General features: G+C 40.5%; 1 protein-coding gene across 5 annotated transcripts in view; it reads right to left on the bottom strand.

Annotated features, from left to right (window-relative positions):
- CLCN4 (chloride voltage-gated channel 4) overlaps positions 1 to 17022 on the bottom strand; it is a 97737-nt gene extending 80715 nt beyond the window's left edge. For all 5 annotated transcript variants that reach the window (XR_011164168.1, XR_011164167.1, XR_011164166.1 and 2 more), the window contains exons 1-2: positions 16888 to 17022; positions 14697 to 14961 (exon numbers count right to left, since the gene is read on the bottom strand). The gene's annotated coding sequence lies outside the window, so the exon portion shown is untranslated. The remainder of the gene's footprint in view (positions 1 to 14696; positions 14962 to 16887) is intronic.
- Between the last annotated feature and the right edge of the window lie 394 nt (positions 17023 to 17416).

The following is a 17416-nucleotide window of genomic DNA, read 5'->3' on the forward strand; positions in this document are numbered from 1 at the left end:
GGAGGGAGGGAAGAAGGGAGGGAGGTTAGGAGGAAGAGAGGGAGGGAGGGAAGGAGGAAGGGAGGGAGGAACATTTATTAAGCACATCCTATGTGCCAGGCACAGTACTAAACCCTTTACAAGTGTTATCTCATTTGATCTTCACAACAATGCTGGGAGGTACTGTAGCAGCAAGCACCCCAGTGTCCCCAGGGTTGCTGCCACCACAGATTCTTAGATCTGCTTTGATAAAGGAAAGCAACTCAAAATGGGTTAACAAGCTCACTTTAATCAAACATATATCATTTACCTTGTTCAGGGGAAAAAGGTCAGCACCCCGAACTTCAGAGTAAACAGGCAGAATCATCAAGACAGAAACAGATCAAGTAGACATTTTCAAACTGTCCAACCATTACATCCATACCAAATCAACATCTGGGTTTTTCAAAGCCGAGGGGGGGCTCTCAACAATGGCTTCCCAGAATCCAGATCAAATCACAGAACACTTCTCAAAGTGAGCCCCAAAACAAAGCTACACATCAGGGCTTATATAGCCTTCTCCTGGCTCAGAGAATGTAACAACCTTATTGACCCACTGGCCAATCAAGAAGTATCTACTGAAAAACAAGCCTCCCACCCCAGGCTCCAGGTGCACTTTAGCCTAGGGACAGGGAAGATCTTAAAATCTACATTCCCATTACAGGTACCAATACTATCCTCATTTTATAATAAAGGAAACCAAAGCAGAGGGTAAAGTGATTTACCCAGGATCCAATGGTTAGTGTCTGAGGCTGAATTTGAACTCAGATCTTCCTGACTCCAGGCCCAGTGCTCTATCTACTGGATGACCTTAGCCGCCTCTCAGACAGGATATGTAACACATTAGAAAGTAGATTCAGGAGCCAAAAAAGATACTGACCTGCCAGCACAATGAACCAAATGAATGTATCTGGCGAAATATAAACCCTTTAATACTTGGTTCAAAAAATAAATGGCCTAAGTTCAAGAGGCAAAGGTGGATAACAGTTTGGAATGTAGAGATTTTAGTGGAATGCAGTATCAATAATCAGATTTCAAGGGATCTAATAATAAAAAGTAAGAGAGACACAAAGAGCTTTTGTCTATAGTTCACATCTATTGATATTTACAGTATTAGAAACTAAAACATCTTAGTATTATTATGAAAATAGTTTTGACTTCAGCAAACCCCTGAAAGGATTTTGAGGACCCCCAAAGATCTCCAGATCACACTTCAAGGACTGCTTAGCGGAAAACATGATAGGATTCTTTTCCATTTTTTTAAAGACACGGTCTCCCTATCTTCTTCAGGCTGGACAAGTCCCATTAGTCCTATTATACCGTGTTTCCCCGATAATAAGACACTGTCTTATTAATTTTTTTGGACAGAAAAACACCAGAGGGCTTATTTTCAGGGGAGGGCTTATTTTAATGAACATTGACAGCAATTTTAATAAACAGGTAAATGTGAACAAAAAAATGTACCTTTATTCAATAATCAATTCAATAAAGAACAGGATGACGCGCTCACTGCTGCAGCTCTGATTGGATGCAGCTCGGAGCGCGGCGTGCGTTTCACCCGGGGGGGACAGTGCATATAGAGGGTACCGTAATGTAGCGTGTAGCGCAGGGGATCACCTTCACTACAGTAGCAATCTCAATAGGGCTTATTTTCGGGGGAGGGCTTATTTTAGAGGAATCTTACACAGTAAGGGGAGGGCTTATTTTCGGGATAGGTCTTATTATCGGGAAACACGGTAGATTAGAATTCCCAAACTCAAGCAATCTACCAACCTTGGCCTCCCCAGCAGAGAGGATTACAAGCATCTGTTATTATAATTGGCACATAATAAGAGTCTTATGTGGAAGACTGAGAGCCTGTGGCCCCAGAGAACAGAATGAAGTACAATGGGTGGTATTTTTTTGTTTTATTTTTGAGGTTAAGTGACTTGCCCAAGATCACACAGCTATTAAGTGTGGCAAGTGTCTGAGGCCATAATTGAACTCAGGTCCTCCTGACTCCAGGGTCAGTGCTCTATTCACTGTGCCACCTAGCAGATTTCAGTGTGATGGAAAGAAAAATTTTCTAACAATTAACAATATCCAAAAACAGAACAAACTTCTACAGGAAATAATAGGACATTTACCTTCCCTGGAAGGTTTCAGAGGAAAGCTAGATTGACTTGTCAGAGACTTTACAAGGGGAGTAACTTCATAACCATGAGATGAACCAGATTAGTGATTCTTTACTTGGGCCCCACAGATGTTCAAAAGATCTGTGGATAGATTTCAGGTGGCCCAAGAAATTAGATAGGAAAAAAAAATTTCCACCTTTACTTTCACTGAAAAACTTTCCCAGATTGCCAAATGGGTCCACAACTCCAAAAAAAGCTTGGACCACGTGAACTCCGAGGTTCTTTCCAATGAATGCTGTGGTTCCAATAGTAGACAAGAGGGAAATCAAATGTTCTACTTATTATCAACAAACACACACACAAAATAAGATCTCATATTCTCTTTGTATTACCTTCCAATTCCATGTACATTGGTGCAGGCTATGTCTAGGCTGTTTGTGCCAACTGCTTTACACTGAGTAAACTTCTCTAAGAAATGGTTATAATAATGGTTATAATCCTTACTCTTACCCATTTCCTATTTTTCAGGCTCAACAATTTGAGTAAGTCAGAAGAGAGATGTTTCGATTGCACACAATGCTAAGGACTGTGTTGTTCAACTGTTTTTTTCAGTCATGACCAACTCTTCATGAACCCATATGGGGGTTTCTTGGCAAAGATACTGGAGTGGTTTACCATTTCCCTCTCCAGCTCATTTGGCAAAGGAGAAAAACTGAGCCAAATTAGGTTAAGTGACTTACCCAGGGTCACCCAGCTAAGTAAGTATCTGAGGCCAGATCTGAACTCATGAAGATGTCTTTCTGACTGTGCCACCTAGCTGCCCTAACACTAAGGATATGAAAATGAAAAATGACACCATCCCTCCTCTCAAGGAACTTAAATCTAAAAGGCACATAACATGAATAAATATGAACTAAGGCAAAAATGGTTTATAGGCAAAAGAGAGGTCTAGATATAGCAACAGAATTCATTTAATCTGCTGGAGAGTTATTTTTTTCCTAAAAGAATAATATATATATATATATCTATAAAATCATATATTCTGAACTTGCCTTACTATTAATTTCAGAAAGATAGAAAAAGCAATAAAGAGCACTGCTATTTGAGATCAGATTCTGACCAATAAAAATCTAGTTGCTAAGATAAACTTATAGAAGCCTTAAAAGAAAGTGATCACATCTTAGATTTCATAACAGATAAAAAAGGGGAATTCTAGTCTCCGTCTGATGTGTACAAGAGACTTTAGAAATAGCAAACTTCAAATAATTTTGAAAAAGAACAGGAAGGAAAAGACTCTAGGGGAAGCCAGCTCATAAGGCCCTCAAAAACAAATAATTCTGAGTGGGATGAAAAGAGGAAGCTGTCTAGGGACTGATTTGACTGCAGAGTATAGCTGCCCATCAATCATCTAATGTCTCCCGTTCTCTCCTCTTTTACAGCTTTTGATGAAGAGGTGGCCCTTCTCTTCACCAAGCCCAACATCTTTACCTGTGTACCAGATCCCTTATCCTCCAGCCAATTGTCCTCACAATTACGTCCACCCCACCACTATCTTCAATCTCCCTGCTACCTGCAATACTCCTACTCCCAGATTTTAAAAATCAAGAAAAAGGTAGAATTTGGAAAAGGGCATCTTAAATGATTCATAAATGTCTATTAAAGTTTATGGAAAACTGCAAATGGTCAGCACAGAAACTATATAGAAAATAAACAAACCTCTAAAAAGCATGTTATTGCTATAGTATCAAGATTAAGAAACCCATTCTAAATTCCACTGCTGCCTGTAGGGATGACACTGTTCTCAAAATAGGAATGTGTGTTAATAAAAAACTAGAAGCTGCCAGAGTATGGGGGTGGGGGAGAAGGGAGGGGACAGTGGGAGCGAAGATTCTCAAGTTTTTTTTAAAGCCTCAACCAACTGGGACAAATGGGACAATTCAGAAACACCCTGCTTGCCCTGAATGCCTTCTCCCCATCCTTAAAAAACCCTCGCTCATCCCTTCAAGCTCTTGTCCCAAATACTCCCTTTCCAGGCTAAACTCAGAAAAAGCTGTCTATACTCATTATCTCCACTTTCTCTCATTTTACTCATTTCCTAACTAATAGCAATTGGTTTTGGATCTCATCACTCAAGAGAAGCTCTCCTTTCCAAAGTTTCCAGGGAGCTTTTCATTGACATATCTGATGGCCTCTTCCCCATCATTCTTTTAGGTAGTATTTGACACCCACTCACTTCCCTTCAATACCCTCTTCTCTTCTGGGTTATTGTGACACATTATTCTCTTGGTTCTCCCCTTCTCTGGCCAATCCTTCCCAGCTGCCTTTGTTGGACCATCATTATCACGGCTTAACTATTGGTGTTATCCGAGGCTTTATCCCTGGGTTCTTTCATTTGCTGACCTCATTGGCTTCAATGACCATCTCTATTCAGATGATTCCAGTTCCATATTTTCAGTCCTATTCTGAAACCCAAACCTACATTACAAACTTCTTGTGTTTGTTCAGTCATTTTACGGTCATACCCTCTCTTGTTTACCCCTATTTGAGGCTTTCTTGACAAAGATACTGGAATGGTTTGCCATTTCCTTCAGTGCATTTTATGGATGAGGAAACTAAGGCATAATTAAGTGACTTGCCCAAGGTCACACAGCTAGTTTTTTTGTTAAGTGTCTGAGGCCAGATTTGAACTCAGGTCCTCCTGACTCCAGGGCCAGTGCTCTATTCACTTCCCCACCTAGCCTCCCCGAACACATCTTCTTTATCTTTGTTTCTTAGAATGCTTCAAAGCTCAGCTCGACCACCACCTTCTACCTGAGGCCATTCTCAGCTGCTAAGGGCTCCCCATGAAACTGCCTTGTATCTGTTTCATATATATTTTATATATACGTAAATGTGAACATGGTGTCTCTCCTGAGAGAATGTAAGTGCCTTCCTGTTTCATTTCTGCTTTTACACACCTAGCACAAGCCCTGGTACACAACGGGCATCGAATAAATGCTTCTTGATGAAGAAAACAAGATTTCTAAATGACATGCACAGAAGGAGGAAGCAGGTGTAAAATGCCCAGATGATGAACACAAAACAGTCAAATGCAGACTCAGAGGAATAATCCAAAATCTGGAATGTCCAGAATGAGCCAAAGTTTGCAATCAAGTGCCGGGGGAATAAAGTGGTCTTTTATCTGTGTCCAAGATCTGGGTACCGCAGTTTTAACGAGGCCATTAATAGGCAGGGAAGTATCCAGGGATGTCTGGCAGGCCCAGGGATGTTTGGTTTGGAGAAAAGAAGACTCAGGTCGGACATAACAGTTAAGCTTAAGCACCTGAAGGTCTTTCATGTGCAAAAAGGGCCTAGACCTGGGTTCTGTTTGACAAAAGATAACAGAACAAGAACAAGAGGTAGAAGATGAAAACATGCAAATTTGGGGTTGATGTCAGGAAAAAAAGCCTCCTAACGATTAGACGTCCAAAAGGGGCTGCTCCCTCCAGAGGCATCAGCTTGCCCCTCACTGACAGGTCTTCAGCCAAAGGCTGCATGCCCAATTCTTGGGGATATTGTAGAGCTTTCTTATTCAGGTGTGTTAAGGATTAGATGGCCTGTGAGAGACCTTCCAGCCCTGCCGCTGACTGATTCACTTCAGCTCTTATCTCAGATTAAAAGTGATATATACACAGTCCCCAATTTACAAACCTCACGTATCAATGAAAGTGGAAGAAATGGTTTCTCCTCCTCTCCTTCATTCCCCTGTATTACAGGGGTTCTCTGGGATCTAGTAGAAAGAGTTACCAGGAGAGCAGGGTTTAAATCTGAGCCTGACATTCAGGGACAGGCCAGGTGGTACAGTGGCGAAAGGATTGGATCAGTGGTTTTTAGGCATGTCTCTTTGTGACCCCATCTGGGGTTTTCTTGGCAAAGATACTGGAGTGGTTTTTACCATTTCCTTCTCCAGCACATTTTACAGATGAGGAAACTGAGGTAAACAGGGCTAAGTGACTTGCCCAAGGTCACCCAGCTATTAAGTGGCTAGGGCCAGATTTGAACTTGGGAAGATGAGTTTTCCTGATCCCAGGCCCAATGCTCTATCCACTGCACCACCCTGGAGTAAGAGGGCCAGGACTCAAATCCCACCTCTTATAGAACCTACCTGTGAGATCCTGAGCAAATCATTTAAACTCCCTGGACCCCAGTTTCCTCACCCAGAAAATGAAGGGATCTGGCTTCCCCTTGGATGACGTCTAAGACCCATTTCTAGCTCTAAATCTTTGATTCAATATAAATATCCCAAACTCAAGCTCAGGGTATTATCATTCCAGTTCAGACCCCAGAACTTAAATAGCTGTTTAGCTGAAGACACCCACCATTGGCTGTGGTTTTGTGGTTTGTTTTTTTTTTCCAACAGTAAAATGAATTCTAAGTTCCAGGCAACCAAGTTACAGACACATTTTCAGAGAACTGAAGGCTGGTGGATGCGTGTGAGGGAAGAAGAGATTTGTGAGGGAGAGCAAAGACTACTTGTATTGAGAGAAAGAAAACTGGGCTTGAATCAGAAGAGGCTGGGTTCAAATCCTGCCTCCAACATTAGATAGCTTTATAACCACATGGCCAAGTTACTCAATTTCTCTAAACTCATTTTCTTCCTCTGTCAAGTGGGAAAACTGTATCTTGCTCATAGGGCTGTCATGGGTATTAAATGAGATAATGCATATTTATAGATTTACAAACCTTGAAGCAACAGCATATGTGTGTGTACACACATACACATATGTAATAGTTATTTGTAAAATATATTAAAACTATAGCATGTATATTCTTATGTGGATGCATGTGTGTGCATATGAACACTATGTTATAAAAATGTTTGTTACTGTGCATGTCTGTGTATGTACATGGACATCTGCTATAATTATTGGCTCTCTGTACCCACACACATATATGATAGCTATAAGAAATATTAAAGTGATAGAACATGTAAGTGTATATGTATACATAGGTGTATGTATATATATATATATATATATGTATGTCTCTTTCCATGAATGCCTGTGTATGTACCTACACACATGTTATGGTTATTGGTCCTCTGTACACATATATAATAGCTATTATGTTTTATATATATTAAAGCAACAGCATAATATGCATATATATGTCTGTGTACATGCATGTTTTATATGTGTGCGCATGTGTATGCATGTCTGTTTCTGTACATATCTGTATATATATACATGCAATATGCTATGATTATTGGCTCTGCACCAACATACAGATATAATAGCTATTATAATATTATATCCCACTGCATCCTGAGTCATCTCCAGTCATCATGATGAATATCTGACCACTGGACTCAGACAGACCTGGAGGAGAAAGTGAGCCTGGTGACCTCACACAGCCCTCCCTCACTCAAATCAAAGTCAACTGCAAGTCATGTCATCATTTCCCTGATGCCATGGTCCTCTTGGAAAACAAAGGACAAACACAATTAAGCTATAGCATGTATATGCATATATGTCTCTTCATGTACACATATGTGTATATACGTGTACATGTCTCTGTGTGTATATGTGATTACTGTCTTTCTGTTGTCCTTTGTTCCCAAAGAGAACCAAAATGGCATCACTGTGTTCAGGTCAAGCTACAGTATGTCCAACTATGGCTAATCAGACAGCTCAGAAGGTTCTGCCACAGGTTGGGCACAAACAGTCCACATGAACATTTGGGGTGGATCCTCTAAATTTGCACATCTCAGTTTCCTTGACTGACAATTCTGAGTTTATCATAGAGACAGCACCTTCTCTGATGTGGGCACGCCATGCTGAGCGGTCCCTGTGGCAGTATCTCCCATGTCACACAATCAATTCCAAAGTTCTTAAGAGAGACCTTGAGAGCATCCTTGTATTGCTTCTTCTGACCCTCATGTGAGCACCTGCCCTCTGAGAGTTCTCCATCAAAGTCTTTTGGGCAAGAGTAAGTTTTGCATTTGGACACCATGGCCAGCCCATAGGAGTTGTGGTTTCTGCAGTAGAGTTTAAGGAAGGATCTCAGTGTTTGGTATTATCTTATCCTGCCAGGTGATCTTCTGAATCTTCCTAAGACGATTCAAATGGAAGCAATTCAGGCGCTGGTAGACTGTCCAGGTTTCAGAGGCATATGACAATGAGGTCAGCACAAAGGCTCTGTAGACCTTCAGTTTGGTAGTCAATCTAATCTCTCCCACACTTTCCTTCACAGTCGCCCCAATCACTGACAATGTCTGCATCAACTTCATTATCAACGTGTACATCCCAGGAAAATATACTGCCAAGGTAAGGGAACTTATCCAAATATTTAAAACTTCTCCATTTGCTGTAACTCATGGTTCCACATCTGGATGGTGTGGTGCTGGCTGATGGAGAACCTCTGTTTTCTTGGTGTTAATTGATAGGTAAAAATTAGCACAAGCAGCAGAGAATCGATCCATATTTTGTTGCATCTCAGCTTCAGAGGTTGAACTATGCAAATCACATGCAAACAGAAAATCAGGCACCATAACCTCCTCCACTTTGGTCTTGGTTTGTGGTCTTTCCAAGGTGAAGCATTTAACATTAGTACGGTAGCTGACCTTGATGCCGTCATCATCCTCACTGAAGGAATTTGACAACATGGCTGAAAACATCATGCTGAAAAACTAAAAAGTATGGGAGCGAGCACACAGCCTTGCTTCACTCCTTCGGTGCTGAGGAAATTGGCTTTCTGTACCCACATTTGGTTGCTATTTCCATGGCTCCCAAAGACCTTTATTGTCCCAGTGCCAGGACTTTGGCCATTGCCTTTCCTTCCAGTGGAGTCATCCTTCACAAAGCAGAACTGAGTGGCCGCCACTCATTGCCACACTCCAGGATCTTCTACCCCCTTTTTACCAATCTCCCCTAAGTATCTCTCCTGAGACAATACACACTCCTCACTATTTAGGCTTTTGCCTTTATCTTCTCATCACCTACCACAATGCCTGGCACAGAATAAGCACTGGTTACCTGATCATCTGAGATTTTTAAATGGCATGTATAAAAGGAATAAGCCCAGACTAAATCAATGACACAAAGGACCAAACAGGCAGACAATTTTTACATGTCCCTGCGAAGGGCTGTCAGCACCTACACAGTTCCTTCTGAAAGAACCATTTCCTATCTGCTTTATATGTACTAGAGCTAGCAGATTCCCCAGTCCAAATCTATTATATCAGAACATCTATATTTATATAAGAATTTATAATTATATATAATAGCTGGAACTTATCTAAGGACAAATGAGATTATCTAAATGAGATAAAATTTGGGAAGTGTTTAGAGGCATCTGCCACACAGTAGGTATTTAATAAATACTCGCTCTCTCCTTGATCCTCACAACAATCCCGTAAGGTTCATTTGTTTGGTATTATGATCCCCATTTTGGGGCAGCGAGGTGGGGTAGTGGATAGAGCCAGAAAGACCAGAGTCCAAATGTGACCTCAGACACTTCATTGTTATATGACCCTGGGCGTGTCACTAACTGAGAAGGAAACAGCAAACCACTCCAGTATCTTTGCCAAGAAAACCTCATGGACAGTTGGTGCACAGGGTCACGAAGACTCAGACAGGACCAAGTAGCAACCGAATCTCCATTTGCATATGAAGAAAGTAAGATGTGAAAGTGATTTGTCCAAGGGATCACACAGTTAAGAAAGAACAGAACTGGTGCAGCTAGGTGACACAGTGGAGTCAGGAGGACCTGAGTTTAAATCCAGCCTCAGACACTTGACACATTTACTAGCTGTATGATCTTGGGCAAGTCACTTAACCCCACCTGCCTTGCCTTCCCCCTTCCAAAAAAAAAAAACACTAAAAAAAAGAAAGAACAAAACTAATATACAAAACCCCAGGCTTTGTGATATCAAATCTAATGCTTTTTCATCGTTCCTTCCCAATACCAATAAACAACACGGCAAATCTCATTAATGTGTGGGGTAAAAATGATAACTAACAGTAAGGTTGAAATACTGATTATATACATATTTCAAGGTTAAGAAGCAAACTGAAATCATCAGGCCTGGAAACGTAGCTTCTAATGTCTGGGCTGCAAAATATTTTAGAACCTCCTGGGTGGGATCCATAGTCACTCAGACAGAGTTTAGTCCACCTATGCAGGATGCGAATGTTAAATTCTGTATTTAATTGGTTAAGTTATTAGAAACAAAAGCTACTTCAGAAACACATGATTACTCTCTGAAGAAATATAGTGCTACACACACACACAAACACACACACACACACACACACACACATACCCAGAATCTAAAGACTGATCCAACCAATTCTTCTAGGAGTTAAAATTAAAGGAAGTATGGGTCTTTTCTACCTTAAATCAAAGGAGCTGAAGAAAATAAAAAGCAAAAAGGTGGAACACAAGCCACAGAAATTGATTTCTGATGAAATTTCCTGAGAAAAATGAGAAAGTTAGCTCTTTGGGTATATCAATCAATCAATATTTATTAAGTGCCCAAGGTGCGGAGGTAAGTGTATATATGCTTTCCCCCTTTTAATTATTTCCTATTTAAATTTGGACATACCAGCTTCATGCCAGAAAAGTAAGCTACGTCATTTGAATTGTGTTAGGAAGACTCAGAAGATCACCTAGAAAGATAAGGTACTAGACATCTGGAGCTGAACTGCCAGGCATTCAAAGGAAACGCCAATGGGCTGGCCACATCGTATAAATGCCAAACGTGTTTGCCTGCAAGACTATTTTCTGGAGAACTCACAGAGGACAAGTGTTGACATGGTGGCCAGAAGAAGAGATATAAGAACAGTCTGAAAGTCTCTCCCAAGAACTCTGGTATCAATTGTGAGACACCGGCACAGGACCACTCAGCACGGCGTGCCCACATCAGAGAAGGCGCTGTGCTCTATGAGCAAAGCAGAACTGAGACAGCTCCTTTTTTCATGTTTCTTCCTTGCCATGGTTCCCATTGGTTCTAATTTGTCTTTATAACATGACTAATGTGAAAATATGTTTAATATAAATATGTATATAGAGCCCTAATCAGAATGAATCCTTCTTGGGGTAGAGGGAAGAGGAAATTTGGAATTCAAAATCTTAAAGAAGTGAATGCTGAAAATTAAAAATAAATAAATAAATTTTTAAAAGATGAAGAATTGAGAAGTACTTTAGTCCATCCATTTGAGATACCACTCCCTCTCAAAGTAGTCATGGGGAAATAATTCCTTCCTTTCTCTCAATAAATTTCCCAATGGAAACCAGAACACAGTCATCTCAATAATGTGTAGAATCTAGTATATGCTTTTCTTTAAAAGGCAAATGGTATAAAAGGTTTCAGGTTCAAGGTTTCACAGAGAAACTATTCTTGTGTTCTGCCGTGTATATGAAATGCTCTTTTTTGTGTTTAATTTTAGGGGGAAAAAAGTTGGTTTTTCTTTTTATTTCATTTTGTTTAATAAAAACTGTTGTTGTTTTTTTCACTTCTAACGACTTAGCACACACTAAAGGCTTTCGCTGTGATCATCTGGAAAGCCAGCTCACAGAGCTGTCAGATTTGTCCCACATCACACCCTCAGATGCCTCCCTCACCTAGAATGATCAGGGAATCACTGTAATAATGAAACCAGAGGTCCAGGCCCTAGCCTCTGGCACTATAAAGGAACCAGAAAGTCTAGATAAGAGATTCCTCCTGATAATTCCTGGGGCACACTATTTTTAATGGAAACCTTCCATCTCAGGGAGTATTCTGAACATCATCTCCCTCTCTCTTGACCGGCCAGCTTCTCTACGTGCACACGACAGTGCAGTCAGCACCGGCAGTTTTGCTGTTCCTCACAAGTCGCCCTCTCTCCTTGCTACCTCATCTTCAGGCCTGTTCACTGGCTGCTCCCCATACTGGGAGGTACTTCCTCTTCATTTTCTCCTCTTAGCATCCCTAGGGCCACCGCCAGCATCTTCTAAAGAAGCCTTTCCTGATTTCCCCCAGTTCCAAGTACATTCACACACACAAAATTAATTTTTTATGTATTTCTGCATTTATTTTATATATTGTTGTTCCGTTGTCCTCAACCTTCCATGACCCGTGGAATATGCCATCCATGAGGTTTTCTTGGCAAAGAAACTGGAATTGTTTGCTATTTCCTTCTCCAGTGGATTAAGGTAAACAGGAGTTAAGTGACTTGCCCAAGGTCACACAGCCACTAAGGGTCTAAGGCTGGATCTGAACTCAGGTCCTTCTAACTCCAGAGCACTGAACCTCCTAACTACCAATATACATAGGGGTCCATATATAGTTGCCTATTTTATATTTACATGCATACACACACACACACACACACGCTCCCCTAACGGCTCCTGGAGGGCAGAGACTACTTCTCCTTTGTCCCTCTATCTCTACAACCTGGCATGGTACCTACCACATTTGTTGTTGTTATTGTTGAGTGGTTTCAGTTCTGTCCAACTCTTCATGACCCCATTTGGGGTTTCTTTGGCAGAGACACTGGAGTGCTCTGCCATTTCCTTCTCCAATTCATTTTACAGATGAGGAAACTGAGGCAAACAGGTTAAGAGACTTGCCCAGGGTCACAGCTAGTAAGTGTTTCAGGCTGCATTTGAACGCAGGTCTTCCTAACTCCAGGCCCAGCACTCTATCTACTTCCACACCTAGCTGCAGTCCCCTTTGGACTCCAATTTATGTTGGAGTTGTTCTCCAACCAGTGTTCTACTGAGGGTACTAATGTGCTCTACCTTCCTCCATTAATGCCTTCAAGAAGTACTGACCCACATGGCATAATATTTAAGTGTGTGAATAAAAAACAGTTTACTTTTTCAATACTGCACAGTATGATATTGCATTCCAACCCCGGCCCTGACTCTTTTTAACTCTGTGATCTCACTTACTTTATCTCAGATTCCTGCTCTGTAAAAGGAGATGATAAATCTCGTCCTATTTACTTCACAGAGCACTTGGGGAGGAAGTGCTCTGAAAACCTCCCATGTTAAATATTATAACATTAGTAATCCACATGTTTATCTCCCTGGACATAGTAGATTAATTTCTCAAGATATGTTTGTGTAAATCAAATCTGTCCAAGCCACTTCAAGTGCACAAGGAAATCTGGGATCTGGCTGTTTAAAGATGAATCCTTTTGCAAAGTGAAATTTTATCTGTATGTAAATCACACAGTTTACACCCTGTCTCTCAGCAGTCAGACTGGCAACAACCTCAACCTTTCAGATTAGTCCCCAGGTAGGAAGTAAGTAAAAAATCCCAAATCCAAATTAATTTTACCCCTTCTAAAAAGTAGAACTGAAATGCAAGCGGTCATGGCAGCAAAAATCATTTTGTTGCACAGACATACTCATCTCTTTATAAATATTTAAGACTGTGGACATTTCTGAAAGATTGCCCTGCTATTCCAGTAGCCACATTTCATATTGCAACTTAAACAATGTTGACTTTCCCTAATTAGACTTTTTGCAGGCGAATAGTTATGTATGAGCTGCCTTACTGGAAAAAAAAAACAAACAGGCAAGTAATTGTATGCAAAAGCTAAGCTCTGAAAGTATATTTTTAAAATCACCCCCTGTCAATGATAAGAACTGAAAAGTCACCTGACCCCCTACTCCTACATCAGCAGCTGAGTCATAGCCCTTCTTCCTCTGGCAAACCCCCAACCTTCCATTCAGTCCTTAAAAAAAATGAGGACAGCTAGAGTGTTTTATTAATTAATTTTGAGTTTTTCCTCCCAATAAAAACCAGTTTATTCTTAGAAATGCTGCCATTGTCCTTCCTCCTCCCACAATTAGATGTCCAAAGCTCCTAGAACTTTGGGGGGCTTCGTTCTAAGAAACAACATTTCTAAAAATCAGCTATTTCATTTTTTTTTAAATCACTGATCCGAGAGGAACATTTCTATTTTTAAGTAACTCCCTCTGAACTGGAAAATCCTGCAAAATAAAACAGAGAAAAAAACGGGTTTCCAAAAAACCACTGAAGGAAGTGTGTGCTCTAAAGGGTTAACCAACAGGAAGTTTCCATGTCTCAGCAAATCTCGGCCTGGATAAAATTCTGGGAGCTGCCAATTTTGTCCAACTGGTCATTATTTAAGCGCTCTAACAACAGCCTGGAAATACCTTGCATTTTGGCTCAGCAGACCGGGTCTGTTCCCCATTTCTGTCCTTGTAACTGCAATCATTTCATTTCTCAATGACGATGGTCTTCCCTTCTGGCAATCTTTTTTTTTTTTTTAATTAGGACGCGAGCCAAGGCGTCAAGGACAATATAACCCAGCACTCCTGGCCCGCCCATCCTCTGCACCGCCCCCCCCACCCCCCGCAGCCAGGGCTTGCAGCAGGACACCTGGACAATGGGCCGAGCCCTGCGGGGGGTGGCCGGCCAGCACCCAGCCGGGGCACCTGCATGCCCTCCGTCCTAAAGCCCGCCCTGCCAAAGTGACAAAAGCCAGCTCTGCCTGACCGTGCACAAGGACACGGAATGACAGGGGCAGAAACAAAACCCAGCGAGGTTCTGGAAGCGGGGCCTCTTACCTGCAATGCAACATCGCTCAGCCTAGCCCCGCGGATCAGACCGCGAGAGCATCCTTTCTCTGGGCTACGGCTGCCAACGCGGTGACGTCATGGGGAGGGAGGGAGAGCCGCGTGACCGAGCCCGCTCGCGGGGAGTCTCTAGAGAAAGGGGCTCCCGGCTTTGCTGTCGGGCTTCTGTCTGTTTCTTTGTATCTCACTCCAAGCCTTCTTCAGCTGTTTGGCTGAAACCCCCTGGATCGCTCTGTCTTTTGCAAACAACTGTTTGCTACAAGTAACAGAAAGGAGGAAAAAAAAAAAAAACTGAATTACTTTTGAGTCTGTAAACTTAAATTCTCAGATTAAACTATGATTTTCAAAAGGAGCGAGTGAAAGCATTATTTAACGGGATCACAAGTCAACAAGCATTTATGAAGTGCCTACTGTGTGTCAGGCAATGTGCAAAATACTAGGTTTGTAGAAAAAAGCAAACAAAATGATATGTCTTATTTTTTTTAATTGTGTTAAGTTAAGCAGAAATGATATACCGGTGTATTTTCATATTCATATTAAAATGACACCAAAGACGTGGCAGTCGATGCTTTCATTCAACTTTTGAGATTTCTGATACCTTCATCTGAAGTCCATTCCTGTTGGAATGCTGCATTAATTACTCCAGTTGTTCTTTCAACTTCCATGTATACTTTTTTACTTTTAAGTTACAAATCAGTTGTTAGTATGAATGGTAAAAATCTCTGATATCTCCTTATATGAGATATGATAAGTTCTCTCTATATATATAAATACATGTAAATAAAGATATAGAGAGAGAGATCTGGATAGATAGATAGATAGATAAATAGATAGATAGATAGATAGATAGACAGACAGACAGACAGACAGATATAGATACATATCTATGTCTAGCTAGCTAGCTATATCCTATCACAGGACAGTACCTGTCCTAGATATAGGAGATATATAGCATATCCTATATATAGGAGAAATCACATATAGGACGGTACCCGTCCAATACATAGCAGATAACATATTTGTGATGTCACACACATATATATGAAATATATCATAGATTTACACCACTCATACTACTAATTTGTAACTGAAAATTATGGTAAAAATATACTATGTGTGCATATATACATACGCCATGTGTTTAAATACCAACATAATTGATACAGTATTCCAGCATGAATGGACTTCAAATTATTAAAGACCTTGAATAAATGAATGTATACATGTATACTAAATCTTTGGTATCATTTTAATGTGAAAATTGCACATGTATGATCACAGATTTACACAACTTATACTAACACCTGATTTATAACTTAAAATTAAACAATGGATTAGGTGCATATGTGTATTTACTTTTAAAGCAAGAAATGTTAATAAGGTGACTTTTTCTAAGAACACTTCTAGTAATTACTGACATAACTCACACTGTCGTTAGTTTTATCATAATCTTAAGAAGTGAGTCAACTTGCTAAGACAGAAAATATGTACAATGTCAACAGATCTCATTCACCACCAAAATTCAGACTGACTAGGAAAAAAAAATCTATTTGTGGTCACAGTTTTACTTGGAGCAGCTTGAAATAAATTCCTGAAATGCAGAGATTACACTGTAAACAGGTGGAATTTTTATACCATCTCAAATACAGTTGTTAGAAAAAAAATGTTTTCAAAATACGTACGCTCAAATGCAGACGTGGCCTTCTAAGGACTTCATTACTGCCTTTATAGGATGTTTTATTACTTTCACTCTAAACTATGATAGTTTAATTTTTCTCTCTTCCCCATTCCTTTTTAAAATATTCCAAATTCTCTCATTCTTTCCATTACCTCCCCCACCAATTGAGAAGGCAAGAAATTCTTGTCCCCTCCTAAAGAATGAAAAATAGCTGTAGTTTGGGGAAATAACATGGAGTTTTCCTAATGCCAGTTAGTGTTCCCTTTTCTTCATTATTTACTTCCTGGTTCTTTTTTCAACTCTCCTCCACCTTTTCTCCAAATCAACTCATTTTCTCTTCAGACTACAATTCTTCTGATCTCAGAACACCCACAAACCTTGTAGTATACACAGCGTTAGCAATTGTTTGCAACGCCAGATTTAAAAGAAGCTGTTTCATTTTGCAGTACACTCAGCTAAAGTTTGTTTATCTGAATCATATTGCATATTATTTAAATAGCTTACCTGCTGGTTTATGATTCCCAGGGCATAATGTGAAAATGTTATGGAAATCCACTTCAACTTTGAACTATGAGTATGACTGAGAAGGACTGAAACTCTCCCAGTTCGTTTTCAGAGGCAGAGTTAAATATAGATTATGTCTTTAATGTACCCAGAATGCCCCGGAGGGCAAACAGTCAAGTCATCACATGTCCTGGGCTGGCTAGTAATCCCTCTTTCCTCACCCTGCTCAGTGAGAGCCTCATTCAGCACACAAGCAATCCTATGAGAAAGCAGTTCACTTTCTTTGTATAAACTCTTTCTTGGATTGTGACTGTTACTACCAGCTTCTCTGACCTAGTGGACACAAAAACTACATCCAGTCAGAAATGATTTTCAGTGATCAATTTGAGGTGCACAGGGCACGTTTGTGCACAAAATGCTGCAGCTCATAGTCACAGATGAAAATGTTGGTGCAGATGTAGCTGGAAAAATTAATCAACCTATAGTTTTCATTCTGGAGAAGGAAATGGCAAAACCACTCCAGTGTCTT

Source organism: Petaurus breviceps, unplaced genomic scaffold (assembly GCF_028583685.1).
Source record: "Petaurus breviceps papuanus isolate PSGF00001 unplaced genomic scaffold, PetGlider_PUasm1.0 90731, whole genome shotgun sequence".
Lineage (NCBI taxonomy): Eukaryota > Metazoa > Chordata > Mammalia > Diprotodontia > Petauridae > Petaurus > Petaurus breviceps.